The sequence below is a fragment of the Canis lupus genome, chromosome 7 (genome assembly GCF_011100685.1).
Source record: "Canis lupus familiaris isolate Mischka breed German Shepherd chromosome 7, alternate assembly UU_Cfam_GSD_1.0, whole genome shotgun sequence".
NCBI classification, from domain to species: domain Eukaryota; kingdom Metazoa; phylum Chordata; class Mammalia; order Carnivora; family Canidae; genus Canis; species Canis lupus.
Window position 1 is genome coordinate 80,436,034 of NC_049228.1, and position 19,077 is coordinate 80,455,110.

General features: G+C 54.5%; 1 protein-coding gene and 1 long non-coding RNA gene across 6 annotated transcripts in view; one reads left to right on the plus strand and one right to left on the minus strand.

Moving 5' to 3' along the window:
• Positions 1-19,077, plus strand: part of LOC119872627 (zinc finger and BTB domain containing 7C) — a 335,100-nt gene that overhangs the window by 171,371 nt on the left and 144,652 nt on the right. For all 5 annotated transcript variants that reach the window (XM_038543996.1, XM_038543999.1, XM_038543997.1 and 2 more), the window contains one exon: positions 18,022-18,083. The gene's annotated coding sequence lies outside the window, so the exon portion shown is untranslated. The remainder of the gene's footprint in view (positions 1-18,021; positions 18,084-19,077) is intronic.
• Positions 12,476-13,686, minus strand: LOC119872630. The gene is made up of 2 exons (XR_005362739.1): positions 13,226-13,686; positions 12,476-12,886 (listed from the first exon to the last, which is right to left on the minus strand). It is a non-coding gene; the product is annotated as an uncharacterized LOC119872630 (long non-coding RNA).

Here is a 19,077-nt window from a genome sequence, read left to right on the forward strand (position 1 = left end):
TAAAAAAAAAAAAAAAAAAAAAAAGAAGTTCTGGTTCTATCACCAATGATCTTGAAGCCTTCCAACATGTGCCTTCCCACTCTCCATGGGCCTTGCTCCCAGTGCAATTATAAGAGGGACTTAGACATTCTCTATAGTGCCATCCAGCTCTGAGGGTCTAACTTAGACATAATCTAGAAGGGAGCGTTCATGGCCAGTGTCCAAAGAAGCAGTAGGAATAGTAAGAACTAGTATATCTAGTATTTTCTAGCATATTTAGCTAGAAAGACCAGTGTGAGTTGAGTATTGGGAAGGCTCAAGGGGGTGGTGGGTCTTGAGTCAGAGCGTGGGTAGGGGAACAGTAGAGTGGGTGGTGAGGGAGGAGGCCAGCTTCCCAGTGTGTCTGCTGTTCTGTGGGGAACTCTTGCCAGAGCAGCCTCTCCCCAGAGGAGAGATCTGGGTATACATCGGAAGTGGAAAGGTTGCAAAGGCTGGGCACCTTGGAGAGGTGAGAGTGGAGAGAGTGGGTGGGGACCATGAGGTAGCCTCTCATCTACCAAGTGGGTGAGGGGGGCTTCACATTAACTAACAGATTGGGACATCTGGCCTGGCTCAGAGACCCATGTAGAATGGTCAAGGATGGCTTACAGCTGTCACTGAAAAATTACTAGAGAAACCTTGGGTAGTGAAGACCGCCTTCCATAGAGGCTCTACTCCTCTCAACGTGGTGATGCAAAGACCACTTGGAGGATGGTCCTTCTTTATGTAGCAGTTACGGAGCCCCCGTCCTGTGGCTGATGCTGGGGATATAAGGATGAGTAAGACCCAACTCCTGCCTTCAGAAATGATTGATAAGATGAAGGGATGAGTTCTGTGCCAGATCTAAGCCAGAGGCCACAGGAACACCCAACCCAGACTGTGGGGCAGAGGAGGAGGCTACTGCTGCAGCTCCAGAGGGGAGGTGGTCCTCAAAGATTCAACCTGGAGGTGGTCACAGCTTCACAGAGCTGAGTCCCTGCTGTTGGCTACTCTAGACAATGTTTCTAGAATCAGGAGGAGATGAGAAAGTCCATTCTTCCATATCTTGGAGCATTCTTAAAATGGACCCAAACTGCTATTTTCTTCTTAGCAGCTTCAGGCTTCCCTAAGTGGGGTGGGTTTTAAGCCAAGAGCTCCCAGAGGAGCCCTCCACGTCCAGCATTGGTGAAGTATGTGGTCCCTGGCTTGTGTGGTTCCAGTGGTGCTGCCTGAGAAACCACTTTGAGTTAGGACTTTGACTCCATTGAATTGTAACCACCTTAGGAGACACCCTCTGTATTGTTTTCAGCCACTTAGACCTCAGCAAACGGACTATGAACTTTGCTAGGAAGGTGAAGGCAGATGGAGGCAGCAGATGAGGGCCCTGGGCACAGAAGGAGTGAAGACTCATAAGGCAGAGGAAGATAGGACCAAAGCCAGACATCTGTGCCCTAACACTCCAGGGCCTGACCATCGTGCTGGACCATGGGCATGCGGGTGAGGGGCCGGGGCAGGTGGCGAGGTGGAGGACAAGCTGAGGAGCACGGCTGGGGCGGTGGTGGTGAGCTCCAGCCTGGAGATTCCTGAAGTGAGGTGCGCACCTCCTCCTTGAACCTCACCCCTGCCTGGGGCAGTGGGTACTAAGCATGTGGGACACTAAGCAGTGTCCCCCTGTCCTAGCTATGTGGGCACCCCTGTCTCCTGGGGCAGGCTGCAGGTGAGATGGTGTCCAGTGACACCCTCTGCTCAGGCTGGGCCAATGTCAGCAACATGGTCGATAGTTGGCTCTGCCCTTCTGCGTCCTTCCAGGGGGCTGTGTGGCAGGAGCGGGGGCGGGGAGGGCTGGGAAGCAGTGACAAACACATGTATCCTCCTTGAAATCGGAGTTGAGGACAAAGGCAGGCCTGACCGGGGTGGGGTGCCCTAACTTCTCAGCATCAACACCCACCCCCCAGCCCACCGTCACCTGAGTCTGGGGAGCTGGCTCACCCTGCCTCCTTTCCAGCCTGACTGGGCTCCCTTTCTCTGTACCACTCTTACCCCCACCCCCAACCCTCGCTAATTCTCCTCTCACCTGGAAGGTTCAGCTTCCCTTTGTCTCTCTCAATCTCACACCCCCACAGCATCTCAGAGTGCTGACTGCAATCTTTCCCAGCCTCCCCAGCCTCAGCGCCCACCGTTCTCACCACACAGGCAGATACCTCTGCTCGCTGCGGCCCCTTGATTCCAGCCTACCCCCACCTGGCTTTGGGCTGCCTCTGCATGCACTATTCCCAAGACAATGCAAGACCACGGAAGGCAGATTGTCCCCCTGTCCCACCTCTTCCCCAGCTCCTGCACCCCATCCCTGATGCACAAAGGAAGGGGTATGGGGAGGAAGCACGTGGTCCCGCCCTGGGGTGTCCCCCTCTCCCCCCCACCAGTGAAAGTCCCTGTGCCAACTCTCAGCTCTCCACTGACCTGCTGGAGACTTCTAAGTAGGCAAGCCCCTCCCCTTGGGATAGGGACACAGACAAGTCACAAAGGATGAGGACAGCCTGGGGGGTGGGAGAGCTGCACCCATGAAAGCTAGAGATGGAATTAATACAGAGAGCCTAGGTGACAGCTGGGTATGCCTTGGATTTCTGCAGCAGCCTGGGCTTTTTCCAAGGAAAAATGGAACAAAGGCTGCTAGGAACTCTGGTGCCAGTGAAGGCCTGGGGCCCAGAATGAGGAAGAGCTGCCTTTTATCCACACAGCTGGGTGGGGTGGGGGGCACACCGGTGTTTGTTAAATTATTTTTATGCCTTTTCATATGTCTATACTATTACATAATGAATTTTTTAAAGAAAGAGATGCTTGGGGGCCAGGACAAAGAAGGTGACTCTGGAAAAGATGGAAGGAAGGGGCCGAGGAAAGACAGAGCAACTAGAGGGTGGGTGGGAGGAGGGGCAGGGTTCCAGAAAGGGGCACAAAGAAGATGCATCGAAAACCCAAAGTTGTGAGTCACCGGGGCTCCATCACGGGCTTGTCAGGGCATGGACGGGGATGGATCTGAGGTAACAGCATCGTGGGAACGGCCAACAGAGGAGATTTGGTCCAGTTTATTAGGATGCAGAACAATCCCCTCAGTGGCCTGCCAGTCCCCTGGATTTTTATTTTGTGAATGTGCTTCGAGGCACCAAGGCATGGCTATTGGGAGAGGGTGGGGATTTCCTTTATCGTCTTTGTTTAAAAAAAAAAATTCATTGAAAAAGAGGTGACTGTCCTTTTGAGCATGCCCAGTGTTGAGCATCTGAATCTCTGAGGAGCAGAGATCGTGCACCCTGGGGAGAAGGGGGCCCCTTGGAGAGGGAGTGGTCTGCTTCGTGAAAACGATGTACTTCAACAACAAAGCCTCTAGGGGGTGGAGGTGGGACCCGAGGTGTTAGGCTGTTCAGATCCCCTGGTGTAGGGGAGCTGAGTTCACCTGCACAGGTGCACAGCCTGTCCTGCTCTGGGCATGTCCGCATCTGCACCCACCCTGAGGCATGGGCAGCCTCCCCCGGCCTCTCCCCTATGCTGGATGTCAGCTGCCCTACAAGGAGCCCACCCACTTATTTACCTGCCCCCAAGGCCAGTTAGACCACAGGGCTGTGATTTAGACTTTGCTATTGGACGGAGGCTGAGAGGGGATGAGAGCGAGGCTGATGCCACCTCTGGCCCATGCTTTTGTGAAGGCAGAGTGTTTCTGATCACAGGATCCTTTTCCTACTAACGGGCATCTTTCTGCAGGAAGACTCTAGCCTAGTGACTCTGTGGATATTAATATTATTTATATGAAAGCTGTAGTAGTAGGCCAAAAACCGGCCCCTGGTTCCAGATCTTATACCAAGTGCCTGTGGCCACCCTGCTGGTGGTTGATGTGGTGGGGTATGGATGAGCCTGTCCCTTTAGGGCAGGCTTAGATCTGCCCCCTTCATCTGGCACAGGTACAGCCTCCACTATGACCATTGACCTCATGGGGCCGCTCTCCAGCTCACCAGGACTGTGTGTGTAGTGTGGTCCCAAAATGTGTCTGGGGAGGACTACCTGACATGTGAACCTGAAAGGGAGATGTGGGTGATTTTGTCACATGTGCCTCTAGGGCTTCTTTGATGGCTCTTCCTGACCCATCCACTCAGTAGAGACTCTTGGAAGATCCCTATGCCTGCCATGTGGAGGCCCTGCTAGCTGTGGACAGGGGCTTCCAGTTATCATGCGTGGCTGGAGCGGGGTAGAGGAGCTCTTCCAATGGGAGTAGGAAGAGAGCCATTAACAAGAGCAAGTAGAACGTACTAGAAGCTCCTGGCCCTGGAGAGGGGCCTCGGAACCCCAAAGTGAGCAGTGCCAGGAACCAGCTGCCCAGGGAGGGTTGGTGAGTGTGCCCTAAGCTGTGGCCAGGAGCCCGTGATGCAGTGGTGTGTGAAGCAGGATGCAGCCTGGTCCATGTACCAGAAACCCCAGCCAGAGCCTCCCAAAGATCAAGGAGAGACTGCCAGTTAAACATGGTGACTTGGCCACATTTATCTCTGCCCCCTTTCTAATCATCCGCCCTACCCATGGCCTTGGGCAAAATGGCAAAGCCCAACTCCACAGGACAGGGGAGCACAGGGAAGAGAAGACAGCAGGTGAGAGATGTCAGTAAGACCACGGAGGCTGGACAGTCAGTAGATGGATGTTGTAGCAGAGATGACGTATGGAACCCAAGTGAGGGTAGTGAGAAGAAAGCTCTAGAAGCATTCATCTTGGTCTTGCCTCAAACTCTCAAATAGACCAGAGGCAGGAATTTTAGATACTTCCGAAGATGAGGCGAGGCATGGGTTTGAAAACATGACTTGCTTGAAAGTCTGCATCAAAAATTTTTATCAGACCCCAGATCCCCTCCCACAACTTCTCCTCCTTGGTTTAGGGGTGGCTTTCCCAAAGGACATGATCCAGGGAAGTTCTGGTCTCTGAGACACCTGAGAGCAAGTTTGAGCACTTTACTCAAAATGAGAGAATTTATGACTGCATCCTGGAGACGTGGGACTTCCAGCTGTTTTGCAGCCCAGCGTCCTGTTCCCCGGGCAGGATGATCACAAGCTGCCCTTGCAGGCAGACTGACCCACCAGGTATAAAGGCCTCCTCATTCATTGGATGAGTGTGCGTGTGTGTGTGTGTGTGTGTGAAAATACACATGTGACTTCGTACATGTGCGTAGGTGTGTAAGGAATATATATGTACGTTTGTGTGTTCACGTTTATATGTGTGCATATGTACATACATGTGTGTATGCATACGGTCCCCCAAAGAAATGACCAGAACTCTATCCAGTCCCCCAAAGAGAAATCACCAACTTATGAGTGTCTCACTCTTAAGAATTAATATGGTCAAGGATCACCTGGCATTTGTTAAAGGAAAACTTGTAACAGAGAAGAAGAGAGAAAAAAGGGGGGACAAAAAGAAACCAAGTTCACAGGAAAAAAAAAAAGAGCTCGAGTTAGTAGAGTCAAACCCGAGCAGAAGAAAACTTCCATAAAAGTGTAATTAATGTCCTCAGAGAAGTAAGAGGAGATAGTGCATCCATAAAATAAGCCCAGGGGGTTGTAAAAAGGGAATATTAAAAGAATAAGGAACAACTCTGAGAAATTAAACGTATCATAGCAGAAATTAAAAGTTCGTTAGGAGATTTGAAAAGTAGGGCTGAGGGACTTTCTCAGTAGGGAACGAGGACAACACCATAGAAACTAGGAGAGGAAAAAAAAAAAAGAATATTAGAGGCTCGATCCAGGAGGGCTGCCAGGAGGGGGTTCCAGAAACAGGGAGCAAAGACGCCGTAGGAGAGCAAGCTATCAGGAAGTTACTAGGACAGGCGTGGTCTCGGGTGATGTCCCTCCTTCTCAGAAAACTACACGGGGAAGATCTGGACCATTGACACAGGAGTTAGACCCAGACACGAATGGTGTATGTGGGAGACAAGAGAATGGACGCTGGAAAATGTCCACAGCCGCATCTCCAGGGCTTGTGAAAATGCGAAGTTATGGGCAGGAGGGTATTTGGGGTGCAGATAGCATGAGGGTGGTCACCAGGGGGCTGGGGGGGGCAAGGACAAGGCCGGAGTGCCAGTGACAGTAGTGCTGTGTGGGGAGGGCCCTCCCAGGTTGCTGGCTTTGAGGGTGGAGGCAAGGCCACGAGCTAAGGGACGTGGGCATCCTCGGGAAGCCAGAAAAGACCAGGAGATGGATCCTTGGGGGGAACGCAGCCCTGCCAAGCCCTTGATTTAACCCGGTGAGGCCCGTTTCAGACTTTGGAACTCCAGAACGGGAAGGTCATAAATTCTGTTGTGTCCGGCCACTTCGCTGATGGCGATAGAAGTCCATGTGGTACAGGAGCCGGGAAGAGAGGGACTCAATTAAGAATTCCCAGGTGACGATGGGCAGAAGGCTCAGCTCTGGGCTGGAGGGGGGAACCCCAAGTGGGGTGTTAGGCGCACAGGAAACCATTTTTAACACTGGGGTTGGTAAGTTATGCAAGAGAAGAGCTATTACCAGGTAGGCCCTCCATGCGCACTGTCTGCACAGTCAGGGACTCTGGAGGCACTGGCGACTGATTGACCCAAGGTGGTGGCGTCACTCTGTTGGGAAATGCAGAGACCAGAAACGGGCATTTAGTAGAGGTGGCCCAAGAGCGACAAAGCCTCGGATTCCGTTACAGAGCACTAACTGGTGACGGCCCCAAGCGGGAAATCCAGCAATAGGGGCATGTGGCGTGTGCCAGGAAGTAAAGTGTGTCCCCCACCGCTCAGTTCATAGTTGAAGCCCTAACCACGCTCCCGGCCCCAAGTGAGGCTGTATTGGAGGTAAAGAAGTAATGAAGGTCAAGTGAGGTCACTAGGATGGAGCCCGGGTCCCTTAGGATCAGTGACCTTGTAAGAGGAGATAGCAGAGAGCTCATGCCCCCGTTACTGAGTGAGAAGGCTGCTGGCTGCCCGCAGGCTGGGAAGCAGGGCCACTCACACCATGAACCGAACTGCTCGGCACCCTGATCTTGGACGTCCAGCCTCCAGGGCCCCAGGAACGAAACCTCCATGGTTTAAGCCCGATCTGCGGCATTCTGGTATGGCAGCCCCAGCTGGTGAACGCGGAAAGCGGCGGGTCACTTAGGAACGCGGCAGTGCAGAGCACAAGAGAGCTAAAGCAGTTGGGAGCGGGTCTCTGGGAACCGGGACTCGGTATAGGGAGGCCTGGGAACGGGACCGCTGGTTTTCATGGTTGGCCCTTTATTACTTCTTCTTCTTTTTTTTTTTTTTCAAGCCATGCATAGGCATTAGTTTGATTTTTAAAATCGACGAATTAAAAAACACTAAAGGGGAATGTAAATGAGAAGTCCAGAAGCAGGGTGATCTTCGGAACTCATTGCTTCAAGCCTGCAGTTCCATTTTCCTTGTAGCTCAGCATTGCCCTCGGGCTCATGGTGACGAGATGGCCACAGCAGCGTCAGACCCTACACGCACCCTCCACATCTCTAAAGATGGAGCTTTCTCCCCAAGACGTCCCCAGCGAACATCTACTTGCATCTTGCATCATAGAATGTGTCCAGTCACCATGACCAAGCTGCTGAGCTAAGCTAGTTGACTTAAGCCAACCACAGCTGCCCTTGAAGCACAGTGTCAATGGGGGAAGCAGGGAGTAATTTGAGGGGGGAATTGGAATTCTCTTGCCAAGGAGAAGGGGCAAAGAATGGCGAATGACTCCAAATAGGAAATGTCCACTCTCCTCTGGAGAGTACTCCCTCTCCTGTGACTTGTAGGTGCTGCTGACACTTGAGGTTGGCTGGTTGGTGGGTTGGTTGGTTGGTTGGTTGGATGGCATTTAAGTTGAATGTGAACTTTTGCTCTCTATGTGATCCCTGATATAGGGAAGGCTGGATACAGGGAAAAAGACTTTGATGAGGAAGGTTAAAAAGGGGGTGGCATCCCATGCCATGTCAGGGATTTGAGAACATGGAGAATAAAAGGCCGAGGTGGGGGCCGTGGACCCCACCTTCTCAGGGTGGGGGTGTGCACTACTGTGACTCAGCTGGTCAGGGTCTGAAATCTCAGCCTCAGGAAGATTGGGTGAGTGGGGGATGACTCCTAGACGTTCCCCAGACTCCTGGCCTCTCTCCCCAGCCAGCCTGCCACACGTACCAGAGATGACATCATTAGAAACTCACATTGGTGTGAGGAATTCCCGTGGCCTCTGGGAGGGCAGTGCATTTGGCTATTTATTACCTGTCGCTAAAGCTGTCCAGCTAGTCTGCAGATCCTTCATGGACTGCTGCAGCCAGAGGAAGCGCTGCTGGGGGCAGGGAAAGGTGGGGGGAAGCAGCCGGAACAGAGTTGGGGTGAGGGCCCGGGGCGGGCGGGGGGGGGGGCAGAACGGCCGAGGGTACTTAGTCCCTGGAGGATGAGCCTCCACCTGGGGCTCCTGATAAGGGTCGCTGGCCCAGTGTCTCCATTCTCCCTGACAGACGCCTGCAGCGGGGGGACACTTGGGTAGGGCAGGAAGACGGCTGTCCCAAGTGTCCATCGTGTCTGTGCCTGCAGCTGAGTGGAACACTTTCCTAGAGGCAGCTGGCTTGGTTCCCAAACCTGTTTATGCCCGTGTAACTTGCTATTGTAATTATGCCATTTAATTAAGTATTATACAAACCAGTCAAATAGCCATAGCAAAAATTAAAAAAGAAAGAAAAAGAAAGAGAAAGAAAGAAAAGAAAAGAAAAGAAAAGAAAAGAAAAGAAAAGAAAAGAAAGAAAGAGAAAAGAAAGAAAAGAAAAGAGAAAAGAAAGGAAAGAAAAAAGAAAGGAAGAAAAGAAAGTAAAGCTTTGGGAAGATTGGCCGTGTTGCCAGAATGCGGTTGGGTGTTGGGGTGGGTGAAGTCGCTCCAAGAGGTTGGGGAGATATCCCTGAAATCAAGGGAAACTTCGGCACCCGGGCCATTTTGCCAGCATATTTCATTTCTCGTTTGGCTTTGGGGACACTGCATTTGGAAACTGGAGGCAAGGCTGGAGCGGCGTGACCTCGGCGGGAAAGACGTAGGAGGGAGAAGCGAGGTTCAAGAAAGGGCCTTGGCCTTACACCCACGGTTTGGTGAAGGAAGGTCTGGAGGTCTATGTGGTTAGCTGACCAGTTGGCTCAGGTGCTGGGGCCGCCACTGGGGCTTGGCCGCAGGCTTGGGCTCCTGCAGACTTGCTCCCGCCCCCACCCAACACAGGTGTGCAGGCCCAGGTTACAGGTGGGGCCGAAGGTGTGGAGCCGGCAGGTTGGGTGTAGCCAGGGAAGAGGTCGAGGATGGCTTCAGCCCAGGCCAGTCCCTCTGCCCCCCACGCCCCTGCCAGCCCCAGTGTCTACCTGGGGGCCTGAGCGAGAAGCTTCGGTCCAGCCTCTTCTTTCTGCCACCCCCGCCCACACCCCCACTACTGTCACAGCGGGATGGGGTGATTCCATAGCTGCTGGAGACGCAGGCCTGGATGACGCTGGTGTCAGAAGGTCTTTATGTGTCCTCATGGCTGCATCTGCTGCTGCTCTTCAGACGCACCATGTGCTCCAGCCGGACAGGCTAGCTCGGTGGCCTGATTAAGCGGCACCAATCTCTGTCTCTGTGTCTTTGCCAGGGTTTCCGTGTTTTAGGCTGCCTTTTGCCCCTATGGTCGATGTCCTCCCCATCCTTCAAGCCTCTGCTTACTACTATAGTGTCGCCTCCAGGAAGCCTTCCCTAATTACCCCCTGAACTTACGGAGCACACCATCCTCCTGCACTGTCTTTTTTTTTTTTTTTTAAGGATTTATTCATTTATTTGAGAGACAATGTGTAGTGGGGAGGGGCAGAGGGAGAGGGAGGGAGAGAATCTCAAGCAAAGAATCTCTGCTGAGCACAGAGCCCGACGTGGGGCTCGATCCTACGACCCTGAGATCAGGACCTTAGCTGAAACCAAGGGTCAGACGCTCAACCGACAGCGCCACTCAGGTGTCCCGCTATACTTAGTCTTGACTTGCCTTGTCGTCTTTCTAAGATGGGAGGGATTTTAGGTGGTAAGTGGAGGTTCTCGCCCAGGTTCATTGACCAAGCCACACCTGCCCCCAGCTATGAAAATTGAGTTCTTCTTGGGCCCCATCTGGATTTTTTTTTTTTTGTCAGGCATCCTTACCCGATGGTCACCACCCTGCAGGATTGCAAAAATGGCACCAGGAACAGTCCTGCAATGGCCATGGAGATTCAGGAGTATTTGCCCTGAAGATGCCTTATAAGCTGGCAGGAGAGAATCAAGGAACCCCTGAAGGGCTACAGTAGGAACCCCCTCCAGAGCCCCGGGTGCCCAGCACTACGGGGCAAATTGCAGGAGTTCGGTTCAACTCGGTTCTTCCCAGCAACTAGGTTTCTCTGAGCCCCAGAGGCTGGCTGACCTGCTGGCTGACCTGCTGGGTGGCCTGCTGGGTGACTTGGGCCACCCACTGTCCTTACATCACTGACTGCCCCCTCCCACTCTCAGAAGTGTCCCTGTTGGGACAATAAAATGCGTGACTTCCCTTCCTGATGTTCTGTGTTGGGTGGCAGTGGCCTAGGATAAGGGGCCAGAGCCGGAGGAGAGAGTTTCAGAGGCAGCCTTCTCCCAGGGTGTCCCTTCGGCTGTAAGGGCCCCTGGCCCTCTTCCCAAACACCCCCCACACCACCTGTGCTACATGGGTATCAGTCATTATTGCATGTCGTTTATGTATAAGTCATCCTCGTGACTGACGCACAGTAGCCGATGCGGTTCAGAAGGAAAAAGTGATGCAAGTCTCTTTTCTGGGGGGGATAGGGGGGTGGAGGTGGGGACGTACCTTTTCCACCTGAGAGGGGACTGGAAATGCCTTTTCTCTGAGAGAAAGGAAAGCCGGCCTTAAGTAATCCTTCGCAGTGGACACCGGATGGACATAGAACTTTCTGGAAAACAGAGCTAGCTAGGGGAAGGAGAGGGGGTTACAGGACGCAGGGCACCGGGTCAGGGCCAGGGGCAAGACCCAAGAGGCAGGACGAGCTGTCGAGGGGAGACCTACCTCCCCACTTGCCATCTGAAGCTCTGAGTGCCCCCGTTACGTGTCTCCCATCATTCCTCACTGGGGTGGCCCCAGCTTTGCTCCCACTGCCCCGATGCTCACCCACTGCCAGCTTCGGACCCCCCAGCCCCACTTGGCAGCAGACCAGGTGGGCAAGGGCGGGAGGGCTGGTCCCCCGTTGGGTGATTTGCACCCATGTGTGTCCCTTGAGTGCCATCGGCCCGTGGCGTGGCTGCAGGGAGCCCCCCCACCCCCCCGTCGAACCCATGACAACCACCCGGCTTGTCTCACTCCTGCAGGGGAGCAGCTCGGCCGCCAGGCCCAGCCTGTAGGAAGGCCTCACACACGTGCTTTCTTTTCCTCGTGGGAGGGGAACCCTCTTCTGTTTCCAAATACCAACTGTCATTTGCTCTTACAAAGCTGAATCTTTTTTGCCTGCCCACATTGTGACTGAGCATGTCTTCTGCTCTGCCAGCCAGAGGGCAGTGGGAAGGACCCCCTCGGCAGGCACGCTCCCCCTTCTACCCTGGCAGCTGGGCAGGGGGCTGCTGGGGGCCAGGGAGCCGTAGGGGGCTGCCCTCTCTTTCAGCTGCTCCAGGCCCTTCCCTGCTGGCCGACCTTGGTCAGATCTGCCCGCCCCAGGAACACTTCCCTGAGGCCAGAAAAAATAAAATGTGCATGACTGAGTAGCCAGGCTGGGCCGGGCAGCCTGACTAGGGAGATGGGCCCTTCGATCCTTGGACAGTCTCTCCTCCCCTCCCCTGCCTCCCTGGGCCGGACCCCACTGTTGGCTTTGGCTCTCGGCTCAGCCTTCCCTCCTTTGTGGGGTTATTTTAAAAAGGCTAAGGTCACAGAAATTCAGACTTCTAAGGGGTCATCCCCCCAACACAGTGACTGAAGGAAGATTCAGTAGCCTTAGAAGATGCTGTTCCCAGCAACACACACACTGCCCTCCTTTCTCAGAATCAGACCAGCCCAAACCGCTTGCTGCCCAGCTGTGGGGGGCGGGGGGGTGCTGGACCTCAGTGCACCCGAAGCACCCCTACGTTGGGTCCCCCGGTGCTGAGGGCTTCACTGTGCTTTGACCTGCCTGCTGCCACTCCAGGCTGCTCAGAGGTGACTCCGTGCACTTGCCACCCCATCTCAGGCCACTTCCAGGTAGAGCAGGGGGCTCATGCATCCTGCTAGATGGGGGCTTGGGGCCCAGCAGGCCAGCAAGTGCCAGTCATGCCGGTGGGGGGGAGGCCTCTCAGAGCTCTACCGTCTAGACGTGGCCGGGGGCCCCGTGACTGAACGCAGTGTCTCCCCTGGGGTGTGTTACACGGGCCTGAACTCTGCTGTTTACTGTTCAGCTGCTCCTTTGCTGGGGGTTTAAGGAGGCTTATAGTCACACTCTTTCCCCAGAGGGGGAAAGCAAGAGGCATTCAGATGGTTACGATTTAATTCGGCGAATGTTTATGGAGCCTCTATGATATTGGTGTTGGAGGTCGGGGATGCAGGAGAAGCCCAGGAGTCTGGCTGGCGGGGAGGCTGGAGGAAGGCTGGAAGGGTGGAAGGCACACAAGGCTGTGTGTTCCAGAAGGATCAATGAAGGCCGAGTCACTGCCCAGTAGCCAGAGGTGTCCGGGTTGCAGGGGGTCTTGGTCCTGTTGGCCTCCCCACTCAGCCTCCCCACATCGCCTCTGACATCTCAGCTGGACACCGGACGCAGTTGTGCTTCACCCTGGGAGGACTGGTGTGGATGGGCTGGGGCACCACTGGATGCCCAGTGGGGCTTCGTGGTGCCCCGTATACCCAAGGGCTCTGAGTATTTTGTGTTTTGGTGAGGTTGATCCTAAAAAAAAAAAAAAAATTAATAGACTTGATCATTTTTTTAGAGGTGTTTTAGGTTTTTAGGAAAATTAAGCAGAAAACAGAAAGTTCCCATCGGCCCCCTAACCTCGCCCTCCTCCCAGCCTCCCATTAGTAACCTGTCCCAATCGTGTGTATACATTTGTTGCAGCTGATGAGCCGATATTGCCACGTCATTATTGACTAAAGTGCATAATTTATAGGAGAATTTACCCCTCCTCGTACAGTTTTATGAATTTCGAGAATGTACAGTGGCATGTATCTACTGCTGTGGTGTCGTGCAGAATAGCATCACTGCCTAAAAATCCCCTGGTCCACCTACTTGTTCATCTTCTCTTCCCCTGGTGACCACCGGTCTTACTGTCTCCAGACACTGTAGCGCCGGCAATGTGTGGTGTGTCAGCCTCTCCCGATTGTCTCCATCTTCATGGAGCTGACGTGCCAGGGGAACTCTGGTCCCCGAGCTCACCTGAGAACACACAGGTGCCAGGCCCTGTGCCTCTCGTGTTCCCTCCATTTTCTCACTTAATTCTCATTTCACCCTCGTGAAGTAGGAAACAGGCCCCCTTATCCTGGCCTGTGTTGCTGGGGAAAATCGGAGGCAGAGAGAGGTTAAGTCGCTTGCAAAAGGTGGCACCACAGCGTCAGCCTTGCCCCAAACCATGACATGTGGTAGCCTCCTGAGAGCCGCAGGGCCCGGCAACAGGGACTGTGCTCTTTCTGTCCCCAGTGGCACCTCCTGTGTGGCCTCTGCCCCTCCCTGGGAGGCTCACAAGGCTAGGAGGCAGAGCTGATCACTCAAGTGTCATCGAGGGGGCGGAGAAGGCAATGTGCCTGTGCTAGCCACCGTGCAGGCCACACATGCTCGCCCAGGGGCTGCCGTGGCGGCTCACGGTGAGCAGGACCCCGCCGGAGCCTACATTCGCACCTTGGAGGGTGCATGTCTGCAGGCCCCAGCCTGGGAGTCTAGGCACCTGGGTCCTCGTTCTGATTTTATCTTTGGCATGACTTGCTTGGGGTAAATCATCTCCCTGGCTGTGCATTGAGGGATTGATAGGGCTCCTCCAAGCATGGACGTTCTGCTTTTTCAAAAAGCCAATAAAGACCCTCAGGAGAACAACATCAGTTTGTGTTGTGTGCTGACTGTAAGTGCTGTGGCAGCTCCTAGAAAACAAAGATTAGTGCAGACAAAATATAATAATAATTTGCACTGGTTCTCAAGGCAGCGTCTCCGCAGCCCTTCTGATGGAGGAAGGGCGCTTCTCCATGAGCAGAGGGGCCATGGGAGGTCAAGGCCATGTCTGCAGTCAACTCTGGCCTATACCTGGGCTGGGGTTTGCCCCTCTGGGGTATCCAGGGCCACCGTGGCCTGACATCCCAGGCTTTGGTTCATTTGGGGCATAAACTGCACAGCCCCCAAACCATGCTGTCTGCTGGCCGATCCCTTCGGGGTGACGTCGTGCAAGCCGAATTTCACACTAGACTCACAGGCCGTGCAGAAATGATTGGGAAGGGCCTCCGCGTCCGAGGGCTCGGTTTGAGCGGTGCCTCTGAGAAGGTCACGCAGCTTCTCTCTGCCTCCAACTTCCCAGCTCCCAATCATCCTGGAGGGAGTCTGCAGGCAGGAGATGCCTTTTCACGTCTGCATCCCCCCGGGGGCAGCAAAGAGCCCCGGGGATACAGCAGGTGCTCAGTAAATGCATCGAGGCTATCCTGCCTGCCCGACGAGCAAGTGGGAAAATACTCTTTCAATAAGAACGCATCACCCAAATATTAGTTGATATTAACTAATCCTGATGTTGATGTTTGTATTAGGATTGGGCTGTGAGTTCCACGGCCCTGATTCATACCCAGTCTCCTTGCTGCTGCTCAAGCCGCCGGGGGTCTGGAGGTGGGAGCTGGGTGATGTGCGCATCCCGCCTTCCGGGGGGCAGAAGGGAGGTGAGGCGGCAGGGGGCAGGCCCGTGGGCCTGTGCAGTCTGGTCGGGGGCCCACCGTCTGTCCCCGTGACAGCAGGCTGGAGGCAGAGCCCACCACTCCGTGAATGCTGCTTGCCCCGCGCCTCGGGAGAACCAGCGGCATCTGCCTGCGGGGGCCTGGCTCCTGACAGATCGCACCAGCCAGGCCGGGCAGACAGAGCCCAGATGCTACCCCTTGGCCCATTCCCAGCCATTCCTGGAGATTCGAGAAAACAAGTCATTAGTCTGGAGCGTCCCTTAATGATCTAATGAGCGAGAACCAGGTATCCGGGTTGTCGGGGTTTTGAGAGAGCCTCCAGGTCAGGATCTGAGAAGCCACCTGAGATCCTTAGAAGGCTCCTGTCCTGGCTGCGGAGCACTACCTGGAGGGGCAGGGGAGTCCCACACCTGGGAGGATGGGAGGGCTGGAGAGGGGACTTAACCGTTAGCTTGGAAACTTGCTAACATCACATGCTTACCTCATATCATAAATTTCTTTTTTTTTTAATTTTAAGTTGGAAGGAGCTTAGCGATCACTCCTCTTACAGGTGCCGAGATGCAGGCTCTGAGAAAGGCAGAGGCTTGTCCAGAGCTCTCATTCATGGGCCTCCTCTTGCCTGAGGAGCCTGGATTTTTCCCCCCTTTTTTTAGCTCAGAACACTGTTTTTTGAGCTTTTCAAGCACATTCCAAGAAAAAAACAAAAACAAACAAACAAATTCAGGACACTGAAGAAAACCAATCCACACTATTCACTTTCACTTGGAGAAGCTGTTTGCTCTAATGACCTTTCCAAATTAATGCAATCTGTAAATCTCCGTCGTTTATTGTGCACCGCGAGTTCCACCTCTAACTGACCTGAGGCATCTGTCGCTCCCAGGCTCAGCGACCCACTGCTGTGCTTCCCTCCACCGAGGTCAGGTTCCCTGGGGAGGGGAGCGGGCAGCGCTCCCTCCCGGAGCCAGGAAGGAATGGCCCCTTGGACGCTCAGCCCTGAGCTACAGTCTTGGTGACAATCCCCGCAAGACTTCGGGACATGAACTCAAGTCCCTGCACCACGTTTGGCTGCGGTCTGCAGCATTCAGAGGAGGCGGAGGGCGTGATGACGGGGAGGGAGGGGGGCAGGGGCCGGCTCAGAGGCAGCACAGGGCAGAGGGAAGAGTGTCACGGGGCAGAGGCTCCTGGAGCAGGAAGCAGGCAGAGGACGTGGACGTGAGGGGCGGGGCTGGTGGGCAGGCAAGGCCACGTTCCGGGGGGCGGGCAGTGTTGCCTGGACTTGAGGATGCGGGAGCAAGAAAATCCTGCTGGTGGTGCTCGGCTCCCTCCATTGGACCCTGCGCCATGCCAGCTCCCATGCGGACGAGCCTTGGTTCCCTTCCCGGAGTCACCCTGTCCAGGACTTCCCTGCCTGGAGTCACCCTGTCCCGGGGTTCCCTGCCCGGAGTCACCCTGTCCGGGGGTTCTCCTGGGCCCGGTGGTGGCCTCCCTGCTGAGCTTATGAATGACGAAGGCCGTGTTGACCTCCAAGGTGAAGATGGACAAAGGTCTTGTACAAAGACTGCACGTGTTGGACTGACTACCGGAGTGTGTGTGTTGGGGGTGGGGGGTGTTTCTAAAATTCGTAGTGAAATCTAGATCACAAAGGCGACCATGCCGACTGTTCTCAGGTGTACGGCATTCGGCTGTTACGTGTATTCACACTGCTGTGTGACCAAATGCCGCCTCCCCGCAGTCCTTGGTGATCCCTACTCTATGATGATGTCAGAGTAAGTGGAGTCACATGGTGCTTGTCTTTGTGGTGCCTGGCTTATGTCACTTGGCGTGACACTCTCAAGGTTTATCCGTGTCATAGCACATGCCAGATTTTCTTCCTTTTCACGGCTGCATGATATGCCGCCACACGCGGAGACCACATTTTGCTTATCCATTCGTCCGTCAGCTGACACCCGGGGTGCTTGCACGTCGTCTGGTGAGTCACACTCCCGTGAACGTGGCTGCGCGAGGGTCTAAGTCCCTCATGGGAGTGTGTGGAGCTTTTTAAAAAGGAGCTTCGGGTTTTCAAGTGATTGGGGCCTGATCTCCGGGCCATCGCGGCCGTGGCGCCACAGAGAGCAGCTCAGCCTGCCAGGTCCCCTGTGCTGAGACTCTGTGCCTGGAGCGCGGCTCTCCGTCCCTGTCTGCCAGGGACCCACACAGACGCCGTGTGTCAGCGGCTTCAGGCCCCTCTGCCTTCGTGTCTCATCCTGAAATCCATCAGTCGTGTTGAATTTGCCCCTCACCGAGGTGGCAAGTGCTTTGTGCTCTTGCTTGGTAGGTCCTCTCCCCCGCCTCCTAAGATGTATTTAGCCACGACTGTAGAAGCCAAGGGACATCACTCATGCCCCGTCCTCCCTTCTTGTCCTCTCCCCTCCCCTCCAGCACCCTCCCCAAACCCGCATGTATCTGCAGAAGAGCTAAAGGGCATCCTGTCTTGAAGCATCACTACCTCTGGGCATTAATTGCCTCTACAGATCCCAAACTCACTTAAAGTGCATTAAAGTGGTGACACACTCAGGCAGAAAGGCAGGGGAATTCACAGTTCAGGTTGGCATTGTCATTAACTCAAGTCCTCCGTGTCAGCTCGCTCCCGCACCGAACGTCCCGCCTGGCCTTACAGTCAACCTCCACGATGCATTTTCTGGCCTTTGTTGGTGTGTGTCAGCTCTTGAACATTATTTAAATGTATTTTGGGGCCCGTGCATGCAATTACCATTGTGTTATTATTCAGAGCCAGATTGTTAAGATTCAAGCAGCTGTACAAGGAGATGCCCTGTGCTGTGAGGTCCAATTTAGGAGGGCCTTCCGAGCTGGCGCACGGGGTTGCTAGGCAACCCCATGCTACAGAAGAGGAGGCCTCACTCCGGAGTGGGAAGAAGCCCAGCGCCTTCAGGGAATTGGAGGCAGTGGTCAATCGGAGGCTGGCATGGCGCCGCGGAGGGGGAGGGAGGCATGTGGGGCGCCAGGGGCGCCCACCCAGCCAGCACACTGTGTTCCTGGGAGGGGAGAGGGCCGTGGGGAGTAAGGAGGAGAGAGGGTGCAGGAGCCCGAGGTCAGCCAGCAAACTGCCAGAGGATACCAGAGCAGATGCTAATATGCTTCTCCATCCCTTTCTTCTCTTTGCAGGAAATGAGCAGGTTTGCAGGGAAACTGCTGGCCTGAAATTTAAGAGGAAGGCATCACTGCTGGTGAGTATGAATTTCGCTTGTTTAGGTCTGTGGTTTGACACTGTTCCTGGGAGTGGGCAGGTTTCCCTGTTTTGGGGAAAGGAGCATGACCTTGATGGCATCGGTTCTGGAAGGTGTGTCTGGCTGGGTGGGGCTGGTCTCAGGAATGTAAGGGCTCGTTGGCGTGGAAGGTGGATGGTTGGAACCCAGGCTCTGCCCTCCCGCCACCAGTGCAGGAAAGAGAGTCACTCCCTTGGGGTCGGTTGGTTGGTGTTTTGGGGGAAAGCGAGACTCTTGGGTGGGCAGGGTAAGCACAGGATGCGCGTTGTTTTGCCCTGGAGCCACAAACAACCAGTTTGTGCAATTCCGAGTTCACTGCTAGGTGGGCCCTACTTAGAACTGTGAATTCTCCTACAGGCCAGTTACCAGTGTGTTAAAGGAAGAGCAGTCATACAACCCAATCCGTTCCTCCAGCTGAGATTGTTTCTAATCGCCAGGTGCCTGGAACTGGCTGGAGGCTCTGAGAGGCAACAAGAAAGACAGCAGCCTAGGCTCTATTTCAGAAGCACTTTCAATCCAGTGTAGGAGGAGAAGAGGCCTGCAGGTGACATTATTAAAGATGTTTGTGACCAAGCACACGGTCCGCTCTGGTGCCCACACCACAGCCAGAAGTGCTGGGGACAGGAGTACTTAGGGCACACTTCCTGGGGACAGAGGGGCTTGAGCTGGAAGAGAGGCCAATGGAGGAGGGACGCCATCTGAGGGCGGAAGAAACAGGTGCCAGGCTGGGGATGTCCAAAGACCCGTGTGGAGGGTGTCACAGCCACAGGTCTGAAGGGGAGGGACAAGGATGCTGGTGACACTGGGCAGGACCAGGTGGTAAAGGGCCTAGAAGTGGCTTCACGGATGGTTAATGTGCAAGGACTCAGGACAGAGTGAGGTATCCCTCATTTGGGTAAATAAAATTAAGTTTCTACCCGTCTGTCTGTGATTCGTGTGAAAGTGGCCACAGGGA